This window comes from Myodes glareolus, chromosome 24 (assembly GCF_982192425.1).
Source record: "Myodes glareolus chromosome 24, mMyoGla1.1, whole genome shotgun sequence".
NCBI classification, from domain to species: domain Eukaryota; kingdom Metazoa; phylum Chordata; class Mammalia; order Rodentia; family Cricetidae; genus Myodes; species Myodes glareolus.
This window is the reverse complement of record NC_142049.1, coordinates 36202046-36228780: the sequence shown is the minus strand read 5'-3', so window position 1 is coordinate 36228780 and position 26735 is coordinate 36202046. Positions and strand designations below refer to the sequence as shown.

Genomic DNA, 26735 nt, shown 5'->3' with positions numbered 1-26735 from the left:
GCCAGGCCTCCAAACCAATCAGCTGGGGAAACAAATGGGAAGCATGCACACGAGGAGCGTAAAGAATGCAGCAGACACCTGAAGTTTTTACATGGAACAGGGGGGGAAGACAAATACTTCACTCAGTACCCAATTCCCATCTAGCAGAAAATGATTCAGAGGTAGGCTTCATATAACACACACACACACACACACACACACACACACACACACACACACACACATACACACACGATGAAAGAAAATCCCTAGGTTTCAGAAAAGATCAAGGGATTGTCTACGATCACCAACACTGTATATGGGAAGGGAATTCGAATGGAGAACACCTCCTTCTCTTGAAATGACATACGTCATTCGGAAACAGAACTTAGGAAAGGAATGGATGATTGCCATCCACCAGTTTAGTTAATGTTGTCATTTCCTATCCTTCAGAGAAATAAGTCTTGCAAACATTACATTTTCAAAGCTGCTCCCTTTCTTGGGATTAAGTGGAGTGCCTAAAGTCCAGACATTGTCTACTTTTGGATGGATGTCTCTGTTTCATCCCTCATTCCATAACGCCATCGCGGTGCTAGGGTGAAAACCTTTTTCACAGGAGGAACCAGAGGATGATACACATCAAGGGAAATGTTTGCTCGGCCATGTCTTCTTAAAGATATGAAAGCAGCCTCATAGGTACTGTTAGACCTCATGCTTCGTGAAGCAGATACCGTGTGCTAGGAGAAGTGGAAGAGAAGATGTCAGGACAAATGAGTGGGTGCCATATGTGCCATGTCCTCCCCATGCTACTGTCCATCTGCCACGAGTATATCAAAGGGAAAACAATTGTTTCCACTTAGGTTATGGTCTAAAGGACAGAGACTGGCAGCGTTAGTAGAAGCAAACAGGAGTGAAAGGGTCATGATAAGACAAGCAAAACTACAGGAAGGAATAAACAGGTAAATGTTGGTTGGAAAGGTTGAGTTTGCTAGGTACTCCGCATAAGGCGAAGCAGACAGTGTTGTGCGGAGAACTTAGCATCCCTGATAACTCTTATTTCTCTACTGTTACAGGACAGAAAGCCAGAGATCGTCCTATTCTTTGTGCAGAAAAGGTAAGCACTGAGTCTCTGTCTTTGGACTCACTGATTTTTGCTAACACTGGGCATTTCTAAAAGTCAGCATCTTTGACTTCGTGACTGCTCAAACTCTAATTTCTAAGATGATACTCTCCTGACCATTATGTCTTTGGTCCTGCCCATATCCTCAAGTCTATCACTCTGCAGTCCTTTGACATATTAGGTCTCTTTGGGGAATGCCCCTCTCCAGCTGGTGAAAAGGTAAAGAAACATTACCATCGACTGCATACGTATCAATTGACTGACCTCTTTTGTGTGAAGGGTATTCAAAACTGTCTGTTCAAACCACCGTCAGTTTCAATCCTTTGGAAGGATGGTACATGTAAGATGCTCACTTTTCAAGCACCTCATGATCCAAGGGTTTTTCACCTGACCTCCATTCACCCAACACTTCTTTCCACCCCTTTGGGGCAGTCCTCTTCCTGAGAACTGCAACAGGGTCCACCCTTGAATGTAGCTTCTTAGCGCACCGAGAAGCGAGAGAAGTGTTGTGCTATTCTGACTTTAATTGGTGTGAATCAGAAATGTCTCCCTGTGAGGTTCACAACTCTTTTGTCAGATCTCCAGGTTCCTGGTGCATCTGAGCATGTCTGATTTCATGGAGAGCCTCTGCAAATAGCAGGTTGATCATATATGTTTGGCAGAAAGCATTTGATCTAAAATCTGAAAATTAAGAATGTGTGGAACCAATCTGGACTCCTATATAATAGTAACCTAATATGAAATTTGAAGGGGAACCTTTGCAGATTTTCCTGAAAATAAAAGTGCATGGTGTCCCAAGAGACACAGAAACACAGAACACTCCATAACAAACATGAAATTGAATTTTAATTCATTGGTGATAGCTGCCTCTTTTTGTTGGTTCTGCTGCGTTTCCTCTCATGATAACAGTACGGTAAAGTCATGAAGTTGAGGTTGTTAGGATAAGAATTTCATGATGAAAGCAACCTGGAAACTTGTGGGAATAACTGCAATGTCCATAAAGGTAAACTGAGGAAAGAATTGTGTGGTAGACAGGGAGGAGGATAAGGCATAAGACAATGATGATGGTGTTCATATGATTGATGATGATGATGGATGAGGATGAGGATGATGAGGATGATCATGATGATGATCATGATCATGATGATGATGATGATGGTGATGATAAGGAAGACACACTGAAGTTGCAGGAATATAAAACTATCAAAACCTTCCACCTTGACTAGATAATCAAGAAATCCAGTACCAGTTTTGCCCTTTGAAACATATGAAGTACACTCCTATATTTTTGGTGCATTTTATTTTATACTTTTCTTCTTTTTGTCCATGAAGCTAGTTGTCAACATCAAATTCGACTCCTCAAAATTCTTGATGTGTTTATCTTTCTTTTTTGGTTCGTGTGGCACAGTAGAGTGTTGATATGTGTTGATGACAAATGGGCTCTAAAGTATAGGAGAAAATGTCTTTGTGATCTCATTGATGCTTGACCTCAGTTGAGATCCTGAGAAAGAAGCCTGCTGCACAATGCTGATCTTCCTCTTCAAAGCCAAAGAGTCTATCTCTCACTGCTTTCCAGTGTCACTGGGAATGCTCATGTGTCAAAAGCTGCCTTCTCTGGATCGATGATGACAACAGGTTTCTGAGGACGTTGATTGACTCACACATAACCCCTCTGAGGTCCAGAGAAGTGGCCATCTTGACCACCATGATGCTTCCAGAACATGGCTAGCACTCTTGCATTTTAATGGAAGACAGTTAGAGTGCAGACGGGCTTTGATCTCCTAAATTTTGAGAGATGAGCAGTTTGCTGTCTGCGACATCTGTCCAGCTCTTTGCGGCCATATTCTGCCTCTGAGAAGCACTGTACTAGACCCTAGAGGGTACATTGAGTTGAAGGTATGGGCTGTTACATGCCTGAAAGAAAGACTCAAAAGAGTTGGAAGCGGTGAATTCATTACAGAGAATCTCAATGATCCTCTCTGATGAATTGGCCATAAATATACAATGGGATGAGGGCAAGAAGAGATGGCAGGACTCGTGCCCACCCTGACTGCAAAATTTGGAGACCTTTTGAATTCCTGTGCCTTTCCCAATGTAGGCAGCAATGCCTGATGCTTTCCCATATTGAGAGAGTCATTCCTTTTCTCTTTGTTGTCTCTGAATAGATCATAATCCTGCATGGTGCATCAATTCTTCATGTCAATGGTCATATCACACAGCAGTCACCATAGCCAGTTGCTTTTCAGATCTGGATATTCTCAGCGATCCTCTCTTTCTGTCATAATTTCTCATTCAAAACTGAGAGAACCTTCTGATAAAGTCCAGTTCAAATCTGCCTTTTTACCAGCCTCCTCTGTAAAGGTTGGGACCTTCACGTTGTTTACATTGTTTGGATCTATTTGCATGCTGAGAGATTCACAAAGAGTATGGTTGTCACATAGACACAATTCCAACGTCCATCAAGTGTTTCACTTCCAGCCAGGCCTCCAAACCAATCAGCTGGGGAAAGAAATGGGAAGCATGCCTATGAGGAGCGTAAAGAATGCAGCAGACACCTGAAGTTTTTACATGGAACAGGGGGGGAAGGCAAATACTTCACTCAGCACCCAATTCCCATCTAGCAGAAAATGATTCAGAGGTAGGCTTCATATAACACACACACACACACACACACACACACACACACACACACACACACACACACTGAAAGAAAATCCCTAGGTTTCAGAAAAGATCAAGGGATTGTCTACGATCACCAACACTGTACATGGGAAGGGAATTCGAATGGAGAACACCTCCTTCTCTTGAAATGACATACGTCATTCGGAAACAGAACTTAGGAAAGGAATGGATGATTGCCATCCACCAGTTTAGTTAATGTTGTCATTTCCTATCCTTCAGAGAAATAAGTCTTGCAAACATTACATTTTCAAAGCTGCTCCCTTTCTTGGGCTTAAGTGGAGTGCCTAAAGTCCAGACATTGTCTACTTTTGGATGGATGTCTCTGTTTCATCCCTCATTCCATAACGCCATCGCGGTGCTAGGGTGAAAACCTTTTTCACAGGAGGAACCAGAGGATGATACGCATCAAGGGAAATGTTTGCTCGGCCATGTCTTCTTAAAGATATGAAAGCAGCCTCATAGGTACTGTTAGACCTCATGCTTCGTGAAGCAGATACCGTGTGCTAGGAGAAGTGGAAGAGAAGATGTCAGGACAAATGAGTGGGAGCCATATGTGCCATGTCCTCCCCATGCTACTGTCCATCTGCCACGAGTATATCAAAGGCAAAACAATTGTTTCCACTTAGGTTATGGTCTAAAGGACAGAGACTGGCAGCATTAGTAGAAGCAAACAGGAATGAAAGGGTCATGATAAGACAAGCAAAACTACAGGAAGGAATAAACAGGTAAATGTTGGTTGGAAAGGTTGAGTTTGATAGGTACTCCGCATAAGGCGAAGCAGACAGTGTTGTGCGGAGAACTTAGCATCCCTGATAACTCTTATTTCTCTACTGTTACAGGACAGAAAGCCAGAGATCGTCCTATTCTTTGTGCAGAAAAGGTAAGCACTGAGTCTCTGTCTTTGGACTCACTGATTTTTGCTAACACTGGGCATTTCTAAAAGTCAGCATCTTTGACTTCGTGACTGCTCAAACTCTAATTTCTAAGATGATACTCTCCTGACCATTATGTCTTTGGTCCTGCCCATATCCTCAAGTCTATCACTCTGCAGTCCTTTGACATATTAGGTCTCTTTGGGGAATGCCCCTCTCCAGCTGGTGAAAAGGTAAAGAAACATTACCATCGACTGCATACGTATCAATTGACTGACCTCTTTTGTGTGAAGGGTATTCAAAACTGTCTGTTCAAACCACCGTCAGTTTCAATCCTTTGGAAGGATGGTACATGTAAGATGCTCACTTTTCAAGCACCTCATGATCCAAGGGTTTTTCACCTGACCTCCATTCACCCAACACTTCTTTCCACCCCTTTGGGGCAGTCCTCTTCCTGAGAATTGCCACAGGGTCCACCCTTGAATGTAGCTTCTTAGCGCACCGAGAAGCGAGAGAAGTGTTGTGCTATTCTGACTTTAATTGGTGTGAATCAGAAATGTCTCCCTGTGAGGTTCACAACTCTTTTGTCAGATCTCCAGGTTCCTGGTGCATCTGAGCATGTCTGATTTCATGGAGAGCCTCTGCAAATAGCAGGTTGATCATATATGTTTGGCAGAAAGCATTTGATCTAAAATCTGAAAATTAAGAATGTGTGGAACCAATCTGGACTCCTATATAATAGTAACCTAATATGAAATTTGAAGGGGAACCTTTGCAGATTTTCCTGAAAATAAAAGTGCATGGTGTCCCAAGAGCCACAGAAACACAGAACACTCCATAACAAACATGAAATTGAATTTTAATTCAATGGTGATAGCTGCCTCTTTTTGTTGGTTCTGCTGCATTTCCTCTCATGATAACAGTACGGTAAAGCCATGAAGTTGAGGTTGTTAGGATAAGAATTTCATGATGAAAGCAACCTGGAAACTTGTGGGAATAACTGCAATGTCCATAAAGGTAAACTGAGGAAAGAATTGTGTGGTAGACAGGGAGGAGGATAAGGCATAAGACAATGATGATGGTGTTCATATGATTGATGATGATGATGGATGAGGATGATGAGGATGATCATGATGATGATCATGATCATGATCATGATGATGATGATGATGATAAGGAAGACACACTGAAGTTGCAGGAATATAAAACTATCAAAACCTTCCATCTTGACTAGATAATCAAGAAATCCAGTACCAGTTTTGCCCTTTGAAACATATGAAGTACACTCCTATATTTTTGGTGCATTTTATTTTATACTTTTCTTCTTTTTGTCCATGAAGCTAGTTGTCAAGATCAAATTCGACTCCTCAAAATTCTTGATGTGTTTATCTTTCTTTTTTGGTTCGTGTGGCACAGTAGAGTGTTGATATGTGTTGATGACAAATGGGCTCTAAAGTATAGGAGAAAATGTCTTTGTGATCTCATTGATGCTTGACCTCAGTTGAGATCCTGAGAAAGAAGCCTGCTGCACAATGCTGATCTTCCTCTTCAAAGCCAAAGAGTCTATCTCTCACTGCTTTCCAGTGTCACTGGGAATGCTCATGTGTCAAAAGCTGCCTTCTCTGGATCGATGATGACAACAGGTTTCTGAGGACGTTGATTGACTCACACATAACCCCTCTGAGGTCCAGAGAAGTGGCCATCTTGACCACCATGATGCTTCCAGAACATGGCTAGCACTCTTGCATTTTAAGGGAAGACAGTTAGAGTGCAGACGGGCTTTGATCTCCTAAATTTTGAGAGATGAGCAGTTTGCTGTCTGCGACATCTGTCCAGCTCTTTGCGGCCATATTCTGCCTCTGAGAAGCACTGTACTAGACCCTAGAGGGTACATTGAGTTGAAGGTATGGGCTGTTACATGCCTGAAAGAAAGACTCAAAAGAGTTGGAAGCGGTGAATTCATTACAGAGAATCTCAATGATCCTCTCTGATGAATTGGCCATAAATATACAATGGGATGAGGGCAAGAAGAGATGGCAGGACTCGTGCCCACCCTGACTGCAAAATTTGGAGACCTTTTGAATTCCTGTGCCTTTCCCAATGTAGGCAGCAATGCCTGATGCTTTCCCATATTGAGAGAGTCATTCCTTTTCTCTTTGTTGTCTCTGAATAGATCATAATCCTGCATGGTGCATCAATTCTTCATGTCAATGGTCATATCACACAGCAGTCACCATAGCCAGTTGCTTTTCAGATCTGGATATTCTCAGCGATCCTCTCTTTCTGTCATAATTTCTCATTCAAAACTGAGAGAACCTTCTGATAAAGTCCAGTTCAAATCTGCCTTTTTACCAGCCTCCTCTGTAAAGGTTGGGACCTTCACGTTTACATTGTTTGGATCTATTTGCATGCTGAGAGATTCACAAAGAGTATGGTTGTCACATAGACACAATTCCAACGTCCATCAAGTGTTTCACTTCCAGCCAGGCCTCCAAACCAATCAGCTGGGGAAACAAATGGGAAGCATGCCCACGAGGAGCGTAAAGAATGCAGCAGACACCTGAAGTTTTTACATGGAACGGGGGGGAAGGCAAATACTTCACTCAGCACCCAATTCCCATCTAGCAGAAAATGATTCAGAGGTAGGCTTCATATAACACACACACACACACACACACACACACGATGAAAGAAAATCCCTAGGTTTCAGAAAAGATCAAGGGATTGTCTACGATCACCAACACTGTACATGGGAAGGGAATTCGAATGGAGAACACCTCCTTCTCTTGAAATGACATACGTCATTCGGAAACAGAACTTAGGAAAGGAATGGATGATTGCCATCCACCAGTTTAGTTAATGTTATCATTTCCTATCCTTCAGAGAAATAAGTCTTGCAAACATTACATTTTCAAAGCTGCTCCCTTTCTTGGGCTTAAGTGGAGTGCCTAAAGTCCAGACATTGTCTACCTTTGGATGGATGTCTCTGTTTCATCCCTCATTCCATAACGCCATCGCGGTGCTAGGGTGAAAACCTTTTTCACAGGAGGAACCAGAGGATGATACGCATCAAGGGAAATGTTTGCTCGGCCATGTCTTCTTAAAGATATGAAAGCAGCCTCATAGGTACTGTTAGACCTCATGCTTCGTGAAGCAGATACCGTGTGCTAGGAGAAGTGGAAGAGAAGATGTCAGGACAAATGAGTGGGAGCCATATGTGCCATGTCCTCCCCATGCTACTGTCCATCTGCCACGAGTATATCAAAGGCAAAACAATTGTTTCCACTTAGGTTATGGTCTAAAGGACAGAGACTGGCAGCATTAGTAGAAGCAAACAGGAATGAAAGGGTCATGATAAGACAAGCAAAACTACAGGAAGGAATAAACAGGTAAATGTTGGTTGGAAAGGTTGAGTTTGATAGGTACTCCGCATAAGGCGAAGCAGACAGTGTTGTGCGGAGAACTTAGCATCCCTGATAACTCTTATTTCTCTACTGTTACAGGACAGAAAGCCAGAGATCGTCCTATTCTTTGTGCAGAAAAGGTAAGCACTGAGTCTCTGTCTTTGGACTCACTGATTTTTGCTAACACTGGGCATTTCTAAAAGTCAGCATCTTTGACTTCGTGACTGCTCAAACTCTAATTTCTAAGATGATACTCTCCTGACCATTATGTCTTTGGTCCTGCCCATATCCTCAAGTCTATCACTCTGCAGTCCTTTGACATATTAGGTCTCTTTGGGGAATGCCCCTCTCCAGCTGGTGAAAAGGTAAAGAAACATTACCATCGACTGCATACGTATCAATTGACTGACGTCTTTTGTGTGAAGGGTATTCAAAACTGTCTGTTCAAACCACCGTCAGTTTCAATCCTTTGGAAGGATGGTACATGTAAGATGCTCACTTTTCAAGCACCTCATGATCCAAGGGTTTTTCACCTGACCTCCATTCACCCAGCACTTCTTTCCACCCCTTTGGGGCAGTCCTCTTCCTGAGAATTGCAACAGGGTCCACCCTTGAATGTAGCTTCTTAGCGCACCGAGAAGCGAGAGAAGTGTTGTGCTATTCTGACTTTAATTGGTGTGAATCAGAAATGTCTCCCTGTGAGGTTCACAACTCTTTTGTCAGATCTCCAGGTTCCTGGTGCATCTGAGCATGTCTGATTTCATGGAGAGCCTCTGCAAATAGCAGGTTGATCATATATGTTTGGCAGAAAGCATTTGATCTAAAATCTGAAAATTAAGAATGTGTGGAACCAATCTGGACTCCTATATAATAGTAACCTAATATGAAATTTGAAGGGGAACCTTTGCAGATTTTCCTGAAAATAAAAGTGCATGGTGTCCCAAGAGCCACAGAAACACAGAACACTCCATAACAAACATGAAATTGAATTTTAATTCATTGGTGATAGCTGCCTCTTTTTTGTTGGTTCTGCTGCGTTTCCTCTCATGATAACAGTACGGTAAAGCCATGAAGTTGAGGTTGTTAGGATAAGAATTTCATGATGAAAGCAACCTGGAAACTTGTGGGAATAACTGCAATGTCCATAAAGGTAAACTGAGGAAAGAATTGTGTGGTAGACAGGGAGGAGGATAAGGCATAAGACAATGATGATGGTGTTCATATGATTGATGATGATGTTGGATGAGGATGATGAGGATGATCATGATGATGATCATGATCATGATGATGATGATGATGATGATAAGGAAGACACACTGAAGTTGCAGGAATATAAAACTATCAAAACATTCCACCTTGACTAGATAATCAAGAAATCCAGTACCAGTTTTGCCCTTTGAAACATATGAAGTACACTCCTATATTTTTGGTGCATTTTATTTTATACTTTTCTTCTTTTTGTCCATGAAGCTAGTTGTCAAGATCAAATTCGACTCCTCAAAATTCTTGATGTGTTTATCTTTCTTTTTTGGTTCGTGTGGCACAGTAGAGTGTTGATATGTGTTGATGACAAATGGGCTCTAAAGTATAGGAGAAAATGTCTTTGTGATCTCATTGATGCTTGACCTCAGTTGAGATCCTGAGAAAGAAGCCTGCTGCACAATGCTGATCTTCCTCTTCAAAGCCAAAGAGTCTATCTCTCACTGCTTTCCAGTGTCACTGGGAATGCTCATGTGTCAAAAGCTGCCTTCTCTGGATCGATGATGACAACAGGTTTCTGAGGACGTTGATTGACTCACACATAACCCCTCTGAGGTCCAGAGAAGTGGCCATCTTGACCACCATGATGCTTCCAGAACATGGCTAGCACTCTTGCATTTTAAGGGAAGACAGTTAGAGTGCAGACGGGCTTTGATCTCCTAAATTTTGAGAGATGAGCAGTTTGCTGTCTGCGCCATCTCTCCAGCTCTTTGCGGCCATATTCTGCCTCTGAGAAGCACTGTACTAGACCCTAGAGGGTACATTGAGTTGAAGGTATGGGCTGTTACATGCCTGAAAGAAAGACTCAAAAGAGTTGGAAGCGGTGAATTCATTACAGAGAATCTCAATGATCCTCTCTGATGAATTGGCCATAAATATACAATGGGATGAGGGCAAGAAGAGATGGCAGGACTCGTGCCCACCCTGACTGCAAAATTTGGAGACCTTTTGAATTCCTGTGCCTTTCCCAATGTAGGCAGCAATGCCTGATGCTTTCCCATGTTGAGAGAGTCATTCCTTTTCTCTTTGTTGTCTCTGAATAGATCATAATCCTGCATGGTGCATCAATTCTTCATGTCAATGGTCATATCACACAGCAGTCACCATAGCCAGTTGCTTTTCAGATCTGGATATTCTCAGCGATCCTCTCTTTCTGTCATAATTTCTCATTCAAAACTGAGAGAACCTTCTGATAAAGTCCAGTTCAAATCTGCCTTTTTACCAGCCTCCTCTGTAAAGGTTGGGACCTTCACGTTGTTTACATTGTTTGGATCTATTTGCATGCTGAGAGATTCACAAAGAGTATGGTTGTCACATAGACACAATTCCAACGTCCATCAAGTGTTTCACTTCCAGCCAGGCCTCCAAACCAATCAGCTGGGGAAAGAAATGGGAAGCATGCCCACGAGGAGCGTAAAGAATGCAGCAGACACCTGAAGTTTTTACATGGAACAGGGGGGGAAGGCAAATACTTCACTCAGCACCCAATTCCCATCTAGCAGAAAATGATTCAGAGGTAGGCTTCATATAACACACACACACACACACACACACACACACACACACACACACACACACGATGAAAGAAAATCCCTAGGTTTCAGAAAAGATCAAGGGATTGTCTACGATCACCAACACTGTACATGGGAAGGGAATTCGAATGGAGAACACCTCCTTCTCTTGAAATGATATACATCATTCGGAAACAGAACTTAGGAAAGGAATGGATGATTGCCATCCACCAGTTTAGTTAATGTTGTCATTTCCTATCCTTCAGAGAAATAAGTCTTGCAAACATTACATTTTCAAAGCTGCTCCCTTTCTTGGGATTAAGTGGAGTGCCTAAAGTCCAGACATTGTCTACTTTTGGATGGATGTCTCTGTTTCATCCCTCATTCCATAACGCCATCGCGGTGCTAGGGTGAAAACCTTTTTCACAGGAGGAACCAGAGGATGATACGCATCAAGGGAAATGTTTGCTCGGCCATGTCTTCTTAAAGATATGAAAGCAGCCTCATAGGTACTGTTAGACCTCATGCTTCGTGAAGCAGATACCGTGTGCTAGGAGAAGTGGAAGAGAAGATGTCAGGACAAATGAGTGGGAGCCATATGTGCCATGTCCTCCCCATGCTACTGTCCATCTGCCACGAGTATATCAAAGGCAAAACAATTGTTTCCACTTAGGTTATGGTCTAAAGGACAGAGACTGGCAGCATTAGTAGAAGCAAACAGGATTGAAAGGGTCATGATAAGACAAGCAAAACTACAGGAAGGAATAAACAGGTAAATGTTGGTTGGAAAGGTTGAGTTTGATAGGTACTCCGCATAAGGCGAAGCAGACAGTGTTGTGCGGAGAACTTAGCATCCCTGATAACTCTTATTTCTCTACTGTTACAGGACAGAAAGCCAGAGATCGTCCTATTCTTTGTGCAGAAAAGGTAAGCACTGAGTCTCTGTCTTTGGACTCACTGATTTTTGCTAACACTGGGCATTTCTAAAAGTCAGCATCTTTGACTTCGTGACTGCTCAAACTCTAATTTCTAAGATGATACTCTCCTGACCATTATGGTTTGGTCCTGCCCATATCCTCAAGTCTATCACTCTGCAGTCCTTTGACATATTAGGTCTCTTTGGGGAATGCCCCTCTCCAGCTGGTGAAAAGGTAAAGAAACATTACCATCGACTGCATACGTATCAATTGACTGACCTCTTTTGTGTGAAGGGTATTCAAAACTGTCTGTTCAAACCACCGTCAGTTTCAATCCTTTGGAAGGATGGTACATGTAAGATGCTCACTTTTCAAGCACCTCATGATCCAAGGGTTTTTCACCTGACCTCCATTCACCCAGCACTTCTTTCCACCCCTTTGGGGCAGTCCTCTTCCTGAGAATTGCAACAGGGTCCACCCTTGAATGTAGCTTCTTAGCGCACCGAGAAGCGAGAGAAGTGTTGTGCTATTCTGACTTTAATTGGTGTGAATCAGAAATGTCTCCCTGTGAGGTTCACAACTCTTTTGTCAGATCTCCAGGTTCCTGGTGCATCTGAGCATGTCTGATTTCATGGAGAGCCTCTGCAAATAGCAGGTTGATCATATATGTTTGGCAGAAAGCATTTGATCTAAAATCTGAAAATTAAGAATGTGTGGAACCAATCTGGACTCCTATATAATAGTAACCTAATATGAAATTTGAAGGGGAACCTTTGCAGATTTTCCTGAAAATAAAAGTGCATGGTGTCCCAAGAGACACAGAAACACAGAACACTCCATAACAAACATGAAATTGAATTTTAATTCATTGGTGATAGCTGCCTCTTTTTGTTGGTTCTGCTGCGTTTCCTCTCATGATAACAGTATGGTAAAGCCATGAAGTTGAGGTTGTTAGGATAAGAATTTCATGATGACAGCAACCTGGAAACTTGTGGGAATAACTGCAATGTCCATAAAGGTAAACTGAGGAAAGAATTGTGTGGTAGACAGGGAGGAGGATAAGGCATAAGACAATGATGATGGTGTTCATATGATTGACGATGATGATGGATGAGGATGATGAGGATGATCATGATGATGATCATGATCATGATGATGATGATGATGGTGATGATAAGGAAGACACACTGAAGTTGCAGGAATATCAAACTATCAAAACCTTCCACCTTGACTAGATAATCAAGAAATCCAGTACCAGTTTTGCCCTTTGAAACATATGAAGTACACTCCTATATTTTTGGTGCATTTTATTTTATACTTTTCTTCTTTTTGTCCATGAAGCTAGTTGTCAAGATCAAATTCGACTCCTCAAAATTCTTGATGTGTTTATCTTTCTTTTTTGGTTCGTGTGGCACAGTAGAGTGTTGATATGTGTTGATGACAAATGGGCTCTAAAGTATAGGAGAAAATGTCTTTGTGATCTCATTGATGCTTGACCTCAGTTGAGATCCTGAGAAAGAAGCCTGCTGCACAATGCTGATCTTCCTCTTCAAAGCCAAAGAGTCTATCTCTCACTGCTTTCCAGTGTCACTGGGAATGCTCATGTGTCAAAAGCTGCCTTCTCTGGATCGATGATGACAACAGGTTTCTGAGGACGTTGATTGACTCACACATAACCCCTCTGAGGTCCAGAGAAGTGGCCATCTTGACCACCATGATGCTTCCAGAACATGGCTAGCACTCTTGCATTTTAATGGAAGACAGTTAGAGTGCAGACGGGCTTTGATCTCCTAAATTTTGAGAGATGAGCAGTTTGCTGTCTGCGCCATCTCTCCAGCTCTTTGCGGCCATATTCTGCCTCTGAGAAGCACTGTACTAGACCCTAGAGGGTACATTGAGTTGAAGGTATGGGCTGTTACATGCCTGAAAGAAAGACTCAAAAGAGTTGGAAGCGGTGAATTCATTACAGAGAATCTCAATGATCCTCTCTGATGAATTGGCCATAAATATACAATGGGATGAGGGCAAGAAGAGATGGCAGGACTCGTGCCCACCCTGACTGCAAAATTTGGAGACCTTTTGAATTCCTGTGCCTTTCCCAATGTAGGCAGCAATGCCTGATGCTTTCCCATATTGAGAGAGTCATTCCTTTTCTCTTTGTTGTCTCTGAATAGATCATAATCCTGCATGGTGCATCAATTCTTCATGTCAATGGTCATATCACACAGCAGTCACCATAGCCAGTTGCTTTTCAGATCTGGATATTCTCAGCGATCCTCTCTTTCTGTCATAATTTCTCATTCAAAACTGAGAGAACCTTCTGATAAAGTCCAGTTCAAATCTGCCTTTTTACCAGCCTCCTCTGTAAAGGTTGGGACCTTCACGTTGTTTACATTGTTTGGATCTATTTGCATGCTGAGAGATTCACAAAGAGTATGGTTGTCACATAGACACAATTCCAACGTCCATCAAGTGTTTCACTTCCAGCCAGGCCTCCAAACCAATCAGCTGGGGAAAGAAATGGGAAGCATGCCCACGAGGAGCGTAAAGAATGCAGCAGACACCTGAAGTTTTTACATGGAACAGGGGGGGAAGGCAAATACTTCACTCAGCACCCAATTCCCATCTAGCAGAAAATGATTCAGAGGTAGGCTTCATATAACACACACACACACACACACACGATGAAAGAAAATCCCTAGGTTTCAGAAAAGATCAAGGGATTGTCTACGATCACCAACACTGTACATGGGAAGGGAATTCGAATGGAGAACACCTCCTTCTCTTGAAATGACATACGTCATTCGGAAACAGAACTTAGGAAAGGAATGGATGATTGCCATCCACCAGTTTAGTTAATGTTGTCATTTCCTATCCTTCAGAGAAATAAGTCTTGCAAACATTACATTTTCAAAGCTGCTCCCTTTCTTGGGATTAAGTGGAGTGCCTAAAGTCCAGACATTGTCTACTTTTGGATGGATGTCTCTGTTTCATCCCTCATTCCATAACGCCATCGCGGTGCTAGGGTGAAAACCTTTTTCACAGGAGGAACCAGAGGATGATACGCATCAAGGGAAATGTTTGCTCGGCCATGTCTTCTTAAAGATATGAAAGCAGCCTCATAGGTACTGTTAGACCTCATGCTTCGTGAAGCAGATACCGTGTGCTAGGAGAAGTGGAAGAGAAGATGTCAGGACAAATGAGTGGGAGCCATATGTGCCATGTCCTCCCCATGCTACTGTCCATCTGCCACGAGTATATCAAAGGCAAAACAATTGTTTCCACTTAGGTTATGGTCTAAAGGACAGAGACTGGCAGCATTAGTAGAAGCAAACAGGAATGAAAGGGTCATGATAAGACAAGCAAAACTACAGGAAGGAATAAACAGGTAAATGTTGGTTGGAAAGGTTGAGTTTGCTAGGTACTCCGCATAAGGTGAAGCAGACAGTGTTGTGCGGAGAACTTAGCATCCCTGATAACTCTTATTTCTCTACTGTTACAGGACAGAAAGCCAGAGATCGTCCTATTCTTTGTGCAGAAAAGGTAAGCACTGAGTCTCTGTCTTTGGACTCACTGATTTTTGCTAACACTGGGCATTTCTAAAAGTCAGCATCTTTGACTTCGTGACTGCTCAAACTCTAATTTCTAAGATGATACTCTCCTGACCATTATGGTTTGGTCCTGCCCATATCCTCAAGTCTATCACTCTGCAGTCCTTTGACATATTAGGTCTCTTTGGGGAATGCCCCTCTCCAGCTGGTGAAAAGGTAAAGAAACATTACCATAGACTGCATACGTATCAATTGACTGACCTCTTTTGTGTGAAGGGTATTCAAAACTGTCTGTTCAAACCACCGTCAGTTTCAATCCTTTGGAAGGATGGTACATGTAAGATGCTCACTTTTCAAGCACCTCATGATCCAAGGGTTTTTCACCTGACCTCCATTCACCCAACACTTCTTTCCACCCCTTTGGGGCAGTCCTCTTCCTGAGAATTGCAACAGGGTCCACCCTTGAATGTAGCTTCTTAGCGCACCGAGAAGCGAGAGAAGTGTTGTGCTATTCTGACTTTAATTGGTGTGAATCAGAAATGTCTCCCTGTGAGGTTCACAACTCTTTTGTCAGATCTCCAGGTTCCTGGTGCATCTGAGCATGTCTGATTTCATGGAGAGCCTCTGCAAATAGCAGGTTGATCATATATGTTTGGCAGAAAGCATTTGATCTAAAATCTGAAAAATAAGAATGTGTGGAACCAATCTGGACTCCTATATAATAGTAACCTAATATGAAATTTGAAGGGGAACCTTTGCAGATTTTCCTGAAAATAAAAGTGCATGGTGTCCCAAGAGCCACAGAAACACAGAACACTCCATAACAAACATGAAATTGAATTTTAATTCATTGGTGATAGCTGCCTCTTTTTGTTGGTTCTGCTGCGTTTCCTCTCATGATAACAGTATGGTAAAGCCATGAAGTTGAGGTTGATAGGATAAGTATTTCATGATGAAAGCAACCTGGAAACTTGTGGGAATAACTGCAATGTCCATAAAGGTAAACTGAGGAAAGAATTGTGTGGTAGACAGGGAGGAGGATAAGGCATAAGACAATGATGATGGTGTTCATATGATTGACGATGATGATGGATGAGGATGATGAGGATGATCATGATGATGATCATGATCATGATGATGATGATGATGGTGATGATAAGGAAGACACACTGAAGTTGCAGGAATATCAAACTATCAAAACCTTCCACCTTGACTAGATAATCAAGAAATCCAGTACCAGTTTTGCCCTTTGAAACATATGAAGTACACTCCTATATTTTTGGTGCATTTTATTTTATACTTTTCTTCTTTTTGTCCATGAAGCTAGTTGTCAAGATCAAATTCGACTCCTCAAAATTCTTGATGTGTTTATCTTTCTTTTTTGGTTCGTGTGGCACAGTAGAGTGTTGATATGTGTTGATGACAAATGGGCTCTAAAGTATAGGAGAAAATGTCTTTGTGATCTCATTGATGCTTGACCTCAGTTGAGATCCTGAGAAAGAAGCCTGCTGCACAATGCTGATCTTCCTCTTCAAAGCCAAAGAGTCTATCTCTCACTGCTTTCCAGTGTCACTGGGAATGCTCATGTGTCAAAAGCTGCCTTCTCTGGATCGATGATGACAACAGGTTTCTGAGGACGTTGATTGACTCACACATAACCCCTCTGAGGTCCAGAGAAGTGGCCATCTTGACCACCATGATGCTTCCAGAACATGGCTAGCACTCTTGCATTTTAAGGGAAGACAGTTAGAGTGCAGACGGGCTTTGATCTCCTAAATTTTGAGAGATGAGCAGTTTGCTGTCTGCGCCATCTCTCCAGCTCTTTGCGGCCATATTCTGCCTCTGAGAAGCACTGTACTAGACCCTAGAGGGTACATTGAGTTGAAGGTATGGGCTGTTACATGCCTGAAAGAAAGACTCAAAAGAGTTGGAAGCGGTGAATTCATTACAGAGAATCTCAATGATCCTCTCTGATGAATTGGCCATAAATATACAATGGGATGAGGGCAAGAAGAGATGGCAGGACTCGTGCCCACCCTGACTGCAAAATTTGGAGACCTTTTGAATTCCTGTGCCTTTCCCAATGTAGGCAGCAATGCCTGATGCTTTCCCATATTGAGAGAGTCATTCCTTTTCTCTTTGTTGTCTCTGAATAGATCATAATCCTGCATGGTGCATCAATTCTTCATGTCAATGGTCATATCACACAGCAGTCACCATAGCCAGTTGCTTTTCAGATCTGGATATTCTCAGCGATCCTCTCTTTCTGTCATAATTTCTCATTCAAAACTGAGAGAACCTTCTGATAAAGTCCAGTTCAAATCTGCCTTTTTACCAGCCTCCTCTGTAAAGGTTGGGACCTTCACGTTGTTTACATTGTTTGGATCTATTTGCATGCTGAGAGATTCACAAAGAGTATGGTTGTCACATAGACACAATTCCAACGTCCATCAAGTGTTTCACTTCCAGCCAGGCCTCCAAACCAATCAGCTGGGGAAAGAAATGGGAAGCATGCCCACGAGGAGCGTAAAGAATGCAGCAGACACCTGAAGTTTTTACATGGAACAGGGGGGGAAGGCAAATACTTCACTCAGCACCCAATTCCCATCTAGCAGAAAATGATTCAGAGGTAGGCTTTATATAACACACACACACACACACACACACACACACACACACACACACACACGATGAAAGAAAATCCCTAGGTTTCAGAAAAGATCAAGGGATTGTCTACGATCACCAACACTGTACATGGGAAGGGAATTCGAATGGAGAACACCTCCTTCTCTTGAAATGACATACATCATTCGGAAAAAGAACTTAGGAAAGGAATGGATGATTGCCATCCACCAGTTTAGTTAATGTTGTCATTTCCTATCCTTCAGAGAAATAAGTCTTGCAAACATTACATTTTCAAAGCTGCTCCCTTTCTTGGGATTAAGTGGAGTGCCTAAAGTCCAGACATTGTCTACTTTTGGATGGATGTCTCTGTTTCATCCCTCATTCCATAACGCCATCGCGGTGCTAGGGTGAAAACCTTTTTCACAGGAGGAACCAGAGGATGATACGCATCAAGGGAAATGTTTGCTCGGCCATGTCTTCTTAAAGATATGAAAGCAGCCTCATAGGTACTGTTAGACCTCATGCTTCGTGAAGCAGATACCGTGTGCTAGGAGAAGTGGAAGAGAAGATGTCAGGACAAATGAGTGGGAGCCATATGTGCCATGTCCTCCCCATGCTACTGTCCATCTGCCACGAGTATATCAAAGGCAAAACAATTGTTTCCACTTAGGTTATGGTCTAAAGGACAGAGACTGGCAGCATTAGTAGAAGCAAACAGGAATGAAAGGGTCATGATAAGACAAGCAAAACTACAGGAAGGAATAAACAGGTAAATGTTGGTTGGAAAGGTTGAGTTTGCTAGGTACTCTGCATAAGGCGAAGCAGACAGTGTTGTGCAGAGAACTTAGCATCCCTGATAACTCTTATTTCTCTACTGTTACAGGACAGAAAGCCAGAGATCGTCCTATTCTTTGTGCAGAAAAGGTAAGCACTGAGTCTCTGTCTTTGGACTCACTGATTTTTGCTAACACTGGGCATTTCTAAAAGTCAGCATCTTTGACTTCGTGACTGCTCAAACTCTAATTTCTAAGATGATACTCTCCTGACCATTATGTCTTTGGTCCTGCCCATATCCTCAAGTCTATCACTCTGCAGTCCTTTGACATATTAGGTCTCTTTGGGGAATGCCCCTCTCCAGCTGGTGAAAAGGTAAAGAAACATTACCATCGACTGCATACGTATCAATTGACTGACCTCTTTTGTGTGAAGGGTATTCAAAACTGTCTGTTCAAACCACCGTCAGTTTCAATCCTTTGGGAGGATGGTACATGTAAGATGCTCACTTTTCAAGCACCTCATGATCCAAGGGTTTTTCACCTGACCTCCATTCACCCAACACTTCTTTCCACCCCTTTGGGGCAGTCCTCTTCCTGAGAATTGCAACAGGGTCCACCCTTGAATGTAGCTTCTTAGCGCACCGAGAAGCGAGAGAAGTGTTGTGCTATTCTGACTTTAATTGGTGTGAATCAGAAATGTCTCCCTGTGAGGTTCACAACTCTTTTGTCAGATCTCCAGGTTCCTGGTGCATCTGAGCATGTCTGATTTCATGGAGAGCCTCTGCAAATAGCAGGTTGATCATATATGTTTGGCAGAAAGCATTTGATCTAAAATCTGAAAAATAAGAATGTGTGGAACCAATCTGGACTCCTATATAATAGTAACCTAATATGAAATTTGAAGGGGAACCTTTGCAGATTTTCCTGAAAATAAAAGTGCATGGTGTCCCAAGAGCCACAGAAACACAGAACACTCCATAACAAACATGAAATTGAATTTTAATTCATTGGTGATAGCTGCCTCTTTTTGTTGGTTCTGCTGCGTTTCCTCTCATGATAACAGTACGGTAAAGCCATGAAGTTGAGGTTGTTAGGATAAGAATTTCATGATGAAAGCAACCTGGAAACTTGTGGGAATAACTGCAATGTCCACAAAGGTAAACTGAGGAAAGAATTGTGTGGTAGACAGGGAGGAGGATAAGGCATAAGACAATGATGATGGTGTTCATATGATTGATGATGATGATGGATGAGGATGATGAGGATGATCATGATGATGATCATGATCATGATGATGATGATGATGGTGATGATAAGGAAGACACACTGAAGTTGCAGGAATATAAATCTATCAAAACCTTCCACCTTGACTAGATAATCAAGAAATCCAGTACCAGTTTTGCCCTTTGAAACATATGAAGTACACTCCTATATTTTTGGTGCATTTTATTTTATACTTTTCTTCTTTTTGTCCATGAAGCTAGTTGTCAAGATCAAATTCGACTCCTCAAAATTCTTGATGTGTTTATCTTTCTTTTTTGGTTCGTGTGGCACAGTAGAGTGTTGATATGTGTTGATGACAAATGGGCTCTAAAGTATAGGAGAAAATGTCTTTGTGATCTCATTGATGCTTGACCTCAGTTGAGATCCTGAGAAAGAAGCCTGCTGCACAATGCTGATCTTCCTCTTCAAAGCCAAAGAGTCTATCTCTCACTGCTTTCCAGTGTCACTGGGAATGCTCATGTGTCAAAAGCTGCCTTCTCTGGATCGATGATGACAACAGGTTTCTGAGGACGTTGATTGACTCACACATAACCCCTCTGAGGTCCAGAGAAGTGGCCATCTTGACCACCATGATGCTTCCAGAACATGGCTAGCACTCTTGCATTTTAATGGAAGACAGTTAGAGTGCAGACGGGCTTTGATCTCCTAAATTTTGAGAGATGAGCAGTTTGCTGTCTGCGCCATCTCTCCAGCTCTTTGCGGCCATATTCTGCCTCTGAGAAGCACTGTACTAGACCCTAGAGGGTACATTGAGTTGAAGGTATGGGCTGTTACATGCCTGAAAGAAAGACTCAAAAGAGTTGGAAGCGGTGAATTCATTACAGAGAATCTCAATGATCCTCTCTGATGAATTGGCCATAAATATACAATGGGATGAGGGCAAGAAGAGATGGCAGGACTCGTGCCCACCCTGACTGCAAAATTTGGAGACCTTTTGAATTCCTGTGCCTTTCCCAATGTAGGCAGCAATGCCTGATGCTTTCCCATATTGAGAGAGTCATTCCTTTTCTCTTTGTTGTCTCTGAATAGATCATAATCCTGCATGGTGCATCAATTCTTCATGTCAATGGTCATATCACACAGCAGTCACCATAGCCAGTTGCTTTTCAGATCTGGATATTCTCAGCGATCCTCTCTTTCTGTCATAATTTCTCATTCAAAACTGAGAGAACCTTCTGATAAAGTCCAGTTCAAATCTGCCTTTTTACCAGCCTCCTCTGTAAAGGTTGGGACCTTCACGTTGTTTACATTGTTTGGATCTATTTGCATGCTGAGAGATTCACAAAGAGTATGGTTGTCACATAGACACAATTCCAACGTCCATCAAGTGTTTCACTTCCAGCCAGGCCTCCAAACCAATCAGCTGGGGAAAGAAATGGGAAGCATGCCCACGAGGAGTGTAAAGAATGCAGCAGACACCTGAAGTTTTTACATGGAACAGGGGGGGAAGGCAAATACTTCACTCAGCACCCAATTCCCATCTAGCAGAAAATGATTCAGAGGTAGGCTTTATATAACACACACACACACACACACACACACACACACACACGATGAAAGAAAATCCCTAGGTTTCAGAAAAGATCAAGGGATTGTCTACGATCACCAACACTGTACATGGGAAGGGAATTCGAATGGAGAACACCTCCTTCTCTTGAAATGACATACATCATTCGGAAAAAGAACTTAGGAAAGGAATGGATGATTGCCATCCACCAGTTTAGTTAATGTTGTCATTTCCTATCCTTCAGAGAAATAAGTCTTGCAAACATTACATTTTCAAAGCTGCTCCCTTTCTTGGGATTAAGTGGAGTGCCTAAAGTCCAGACATTGTCTACTTTTGGATGGATGTCTCTGTTTCATCCCTCATTCCATAACGCCATCGCGGTGCTAGGGTGAAAACCTTTTTCACAGGAGGAACCAGAGGATGATACGCATCAAGGGAAATGTTTGCTCGGCCATGTCTTCTTAAAGATATGAAAGCAGCCTCATAGGTACTGTTAGACCTCATGCTTCGTGAAGCAGATACCGTGTGCTAGGAGAAGTGGAAGAGAAGATGTCAGGACAAATGAGTGGGAGCCATATGTGCCATGTCCTCCCCATGCTACTGTCCATCTGCCACGAGTATATCAAAGGCAAAACAATTGTTTCCACTTAGGTTATGGTCTAAAGGACAGAGACTGGCAGCATTAGTAGAAGCAAACAGGAGTGAAAGGGTCATGATAAGACAAGCAAAACTACAGGAAGGAATAAACAGGTAAATGTTGGTTGGAAAGGTTGAGTTTGCTAGGTACTCTGCATAAGGCGAAGCAGACAGTGTTGTGCAGAGAACTTAGCATCCCTGATAACTCTTATTTCTCTACTGTTACAGGACAGAAAGCCAGAGATCGTCCTATTCTTTGTGCAGAAAAGGTAAGCACTGAGTCTCTGTCTTTGGACTCACTGATTTTTGCTAACACTGGGCATTTCTAAAAGTCAACATCTTTGACTTCGTGACTGCTCAAACTCTAATTTCTAAGATGATACTCTCCTGACCATTATGTCTTTGGTCCTGCCCATATCCTCAAGTCTATCACTCTGCAGTCCTTTGACATATTAGGTCTCTTTGGGGAATGCCCCTCTCCAGCTGGTGAAAAGGTAAAGAAACATTACCATCGACTGCATACGTATCAATTGACTGACCTCTTTTGTGTGAAGGGTATTCAAAACTGTCTGTTCAAACCACCGTCAGTTTCAATCCTTTGGGAGGATGGTACATGTAAGATGCTCACTTTTCAAGCACCTCATGATCCAAGGGTTTTTCACCTGACCTCCATTCACCCAGCACTTCTTTCCACCCCTTTGGGGCAGTCCTCTTCCTGAGAATTGCAACAGGGTCCACCCTTGAATGTAGCTTCTTAGCGCACCGAGAAGCGAGAGAAGTGTTGTGCTATTCTGACTTTAATTGGTGTGAATCAGAAATGTCTCCCTGTGAGGTTCACAACTCTTTTGTCAGATCTCCAGGTTCCTGGTGCATCTGAGCATGTCTGATTTCATGGAGAGCCTCTGCAAATAGCAGGTTGATCATATATGTTTGGCAGAAAGCATTTGATCTAAAATCTGAAAAATAAGAATGTGTGGAACCAATCTGGACTCCTATATAATAGTAACCTAATATGAAATTTGAAGGGGAACCTTTGCAGATTTTCCTGAAAATAAAAGTGCATGGTGTCCCAAGAGCCACAGAAACACAGAACACTCCATAACAAACATGAAATTGAATTTTAATTCATTGGTGATAGCTGCCTCTTTTTGTTGGTTCTGCTGCGTTTCCTCTCATGATAACAGTACGGTAAAGCCATGAAGTTGAGGTTGTTAGGATAAGAATTTCATGATGAAAGCAACCTGGAAACTTGTGGGAATAACTGCAATGTCCACAAAGGTAAACTGAGGAAAGAATTGTGTGGTAGACAGGGAGGAGGATAAGGCATAAGACAATGATGATGGTGTTCATATGATTGATGATGATGATGGATGAGGATGAGGATGATGAGGATGATCATGATGATGATCATGATCATGATGATGATGATGATGGTGATGATAAGGAAGACACACTGAAGTTGCAGGAATATAAAACTATCAAAACCTTCCACCTTGACTAGATAATCAAGAAATCCAGTACCAGTTTTGCCCTTTGAAACATATGAAGTACACTCCTATATTTTTGGTGCATTTTATTTTATACTTTTCTTCTTTTTGTCCATGAAGCTAGTTGTCAAGATCAAATTCGACTCCTCAAAATTCTTGATGTGTTTATCTTTCTTTTTTGGTTCGTGTGGCACAGTAGAGTGTTGATATGTGTTGATGACAAATGGGCTCTAAAGTATAGGAGAAAATGTCTTTGTGATCTCATTGATGCTTGACCTCAGTTGAGATCCTGAGAAAGAAGCCTGCTGCACAATGCTGATCTTCCTCTTCAAAGCCAAAGAGTCTATCTCTCACTGCTTTCCAGTGTCACTGGGAATGCTCATGTGTCAAAAGCTGCCTTCTCTGGATCGATGATGACAACAGGTTTCTGAGGACGTTGATTGACTCACACATAACCCCTCTGAGGTCCAGAGAAGTGGCCATCTTGACCACCATGATGCTTCCAGAACATGGCTAGCACTCTTGCATTTTAAGGGAAGACAGTTAGAGTGCAGACGGGCTTTGATCTCCTAAATTTTGAGAGATGAGCAGTTTGCTGTCTGCGACATCTGTCCAGCTCTTTGCGGCCATATTCTGCCTCTGAGAAGCACTGTACTAGACCCTAGAGGGTACATTGAGTTGAAGGTATGGGCTGTTACATGCCTGAAAGAAAGACTCAAAAGAGTTGGAAGCGGTGAATTCATTACAGAGAATCTCAATGATCCTCTCTGATGAATTGGCCATAAATATACAATGGGATGAGGGCAAGAAGAGATGGCAGGACTCGTGCCCACCCTGACTGCAAAATTTGGAGACCTTTTGAATTCCTGTGCCTTTCCCAATGTAGGCAGCAATGCCTGATGCTTTCCCATATTGAGAGAGTCATTCCTTTTCTCTTTGTTGTCTCTGAATAGATCATAATCCTGCATGGTGCATCAATTCTTCATGTCAATGGTCATATCACACAGCAGTCACCATAGCCAGTTGCTTTTCAGATCTGGATATTCTCAGCGATCCTCTCTTTCTGTCATAATTTCTCATTCAAAACTGAGAGAACCTTCTGATAAAGTCCAGTTCAAATCTGCCTTTTTACCAGCCTCCTCTGTAAAGGTTGGGACCTTCACGTTGTTTACATTGTTTGGATCTATTTGCATGCTGAGAGATTCACAAAGAGTATGGTTGTCACATAGACACAATTCCAACGTCCATCAAGTGTTTCACTTCCAGCCAGGCCTCCAAACCAATCAGCTGGGGAAAGAAATGGGAAGCATGCCCACGAGGAGCGTAAAGAATGCAGCAGACACCTGAAGTTTTTACATGGAACAGGGGGGGAAGGCAAATACTTCACTCAGCACCCAATTCCCATCTAGCAGAAAATGATTCAGAGGTAGGCTTCATATAACACACACACACACACACACACACACACACACACACACGATGAAAGAAAATCCCTAGGTTTCAGAAAAGATCAAGGGATTGTCTACGATCACCAACACTGTACATGGGAAGGGAATTCGAATGGAGAACACCTCCTTCTCTTGAAATGATATACATCATTCGGAAACAGAACTTAGGAAAGGAATGGATGATTGCCATCCACCAGTTTAGTTAATGTTGTCATTTCCTATCCTTCAGAGAAATAAGTCTTGCAAACATTACATTTTCAAAGCTGCTCCCTTTCTTGGGATTAAGTGGAGTGCCTAAAGTCCAGACATTGTCTACTTTTGGATGGATGTCTCTGTTTCATCCCTCATTCCATAACGCCATCGCGGTGCTAGGGTGAAAACCTTTTTCACAGGAGGAACCAGAGGATGATACGCATCAAGGGAAATGTTTGCTCGGCCATGTCTTCTTAAAGATATGAAAGCAGCCTCATAGGTACTGTTAGACCTCATGCTTCGTGAAGCAGATACCGTGTGCTAGGAGAAGTGGAAGAGAAGATGTCAGGACAAATGAGTGGGAGCCATATGTGCCATGTCCTCCCCATGCTACTGTCCATCTGCCACGAGTATATCAAAGGCAAAACAATTGTTTCCACTTAGGTTATGGTCTAAAGGACAGAGACTGGCAGCATTAGTAGAAGCAAACAGGAATGAAAGGGTCATGATAAGACAAGCAAAACTACAGGAAGGAATAAACAGGTAAATGTTGGTTGGAAAGGTTGAGTTTGCTAGGTACTCTGCATAAGGCGAAGCAGACAGTGTTGTGCGGAGAACTTAGCATCCCTGATAACTCTTATTTCTCTACTGTTACAGGACAGAAAGCCAGAGATCGTCCTATTCTTTGTGCAGAAAAGGTAAGCACTGAGTCTCTGTCTTTGGACTCACTGATTTTTGCTAACACTGGGCATTTCTAAAAGTCAGCATCTTTGACTTCGTGACTGCTCAAACTCTAATTTCTAAGATGATACTCTCCTGACCATTATGTCTTTGGTCCTGCCCATATCCTCAAGTCTATCACTCTGCAGTCCTTTGACATATTAGGTCTCTTTGGGGAATGCCCCTCTCCAGCTGGTGAAAAGGTAAAGAAACATTACCATCGACTGCATACGTATCAATTGACTGACCTCTTTTGTGTGAAGGGTATTCAAAACTGTCTGTTCAAACCACCGTCAGTTTCAATCCTTTGGGAGGATGGTACATGTAAGATGCTCACTTTTCAAGCACCTCATGATCCAAGGGTTTTTCACCTGACCTCCATTCACCCAGCACTTCTTTCCACCCCTTTGGGGCAGTCCTCTTCCTGAGAATTGCAACAGGGTCCACCCTTGAATGTAGCTTCTTAGCGCACCGAGAAGCGAGAGAAGTGTTGTGCTATTCTGACTTTAATTGGTGTGAATCAGAAATGTCTCCCTGTGAGGTTCACAACTCTTTTGTCAGATCTCCAGGTTCCTGGTGCATCTGAGCATGTCTGATTTCATGGAGAGCCTCTGCAAATAGCAGGTTGATCATATATGTTTGGCAGAAAGCATTTGATCTAAAATCTGAAAAATAAGAATGTGTGGAACCAATCTGGACTCCTATATAATAGTAACCTAATATGAAATTTGAAGGGGAACCTTTGCAGATTTTCCTGAAAATAA

General features: G+C 42.4%; 7 non-coding genes across 7 annotated transcripts; all 7 read left to right on the top strand.

The window, feature by feature from the left end:
- Nucleotides 1–2715: 2715 nt before the first annotated feature.
- LOC148118039 (small nucleolar RNA SNORD109A) lies at nt 2716–2780 on the top strand. The gene has a single exon (XR_015736538.1). It is a non-coding gene; the product is annotated as a small nucleolar RNA SNORD109A (small nucleolar RNA).
- A 3497-nt stretch (nt 2781–6277) lies between these two features.
- On the top strand, nt 6278–6342 carry LOC148118038 (small nucleolar RNA SNORD109A). Its single transcript, XR_015736537.1, has one exon. It is a non-coding gene; the product is annotated as a small nucleolar RNA SNORD109A (small nucleolar RNA).
- Nucleotides 6343–9811: 3469 nt separating this feature from the next.
- Nucleotides 9812–9876, top strand: LOC148118037 (small nucleolar RNA SNORD109A). The gene has a single exon (XR_015736536.1). It is a non-coding gene; the product is annotated as a small nucleolar RNA SNORD109A (small nucleolar RNA).
- Nucleotides 9877–13370: 3494 nt separating this feature from the next.
- LOC148118036 (small nucleolar RNA SNORD109A) lies at nt 13371–13435 on the top strand. The gene has a single exon (XR_015736535.1). It is a non-coding gene; the product is annotated as a small nucleolar RNA SNORD109A (small nucleolar RNA).
- Nucleotides 13436–16903: 3468 nt separating this feature from the next.
- On the top strand, nt 16904–16968 carry LOC148118035 (small nucleolar RNA SNORD109A). The gene has a single exon (XR_015736534.1). It is a non-coding gene; the product is annotated as a small nucleolar RNA SNORD109A (small nucleolar RNA).
- Nucleotides 16969–20461: 3493 nt separating this feature from the next.
- LOC148118034 (small nucleolar RNA SNORD109A) lies at nt 20462–20526 on the top strand. Its single transcript, XR_015736533.1, has one exon. It is a non-coding gene; the product is annotated as a small nucleolar RNA SNORD109A (small nucleolar RNA).
- A 3489-nt stretch (nt 20527–24015) lies between these two features.
- On the top strand, nt 24016–24080 carry LOC148118033 (small nucleolar RNA SNORD109A). The gene has a single exon (XR_015736532.1). It is a non-coding gene; the product is annotated as a small nucleolar RNA SNORD109A (small nucleolar RNA).
- The last annotated feature ends 2655 nt before the right edge of the window (nt 24081–26735 follow it).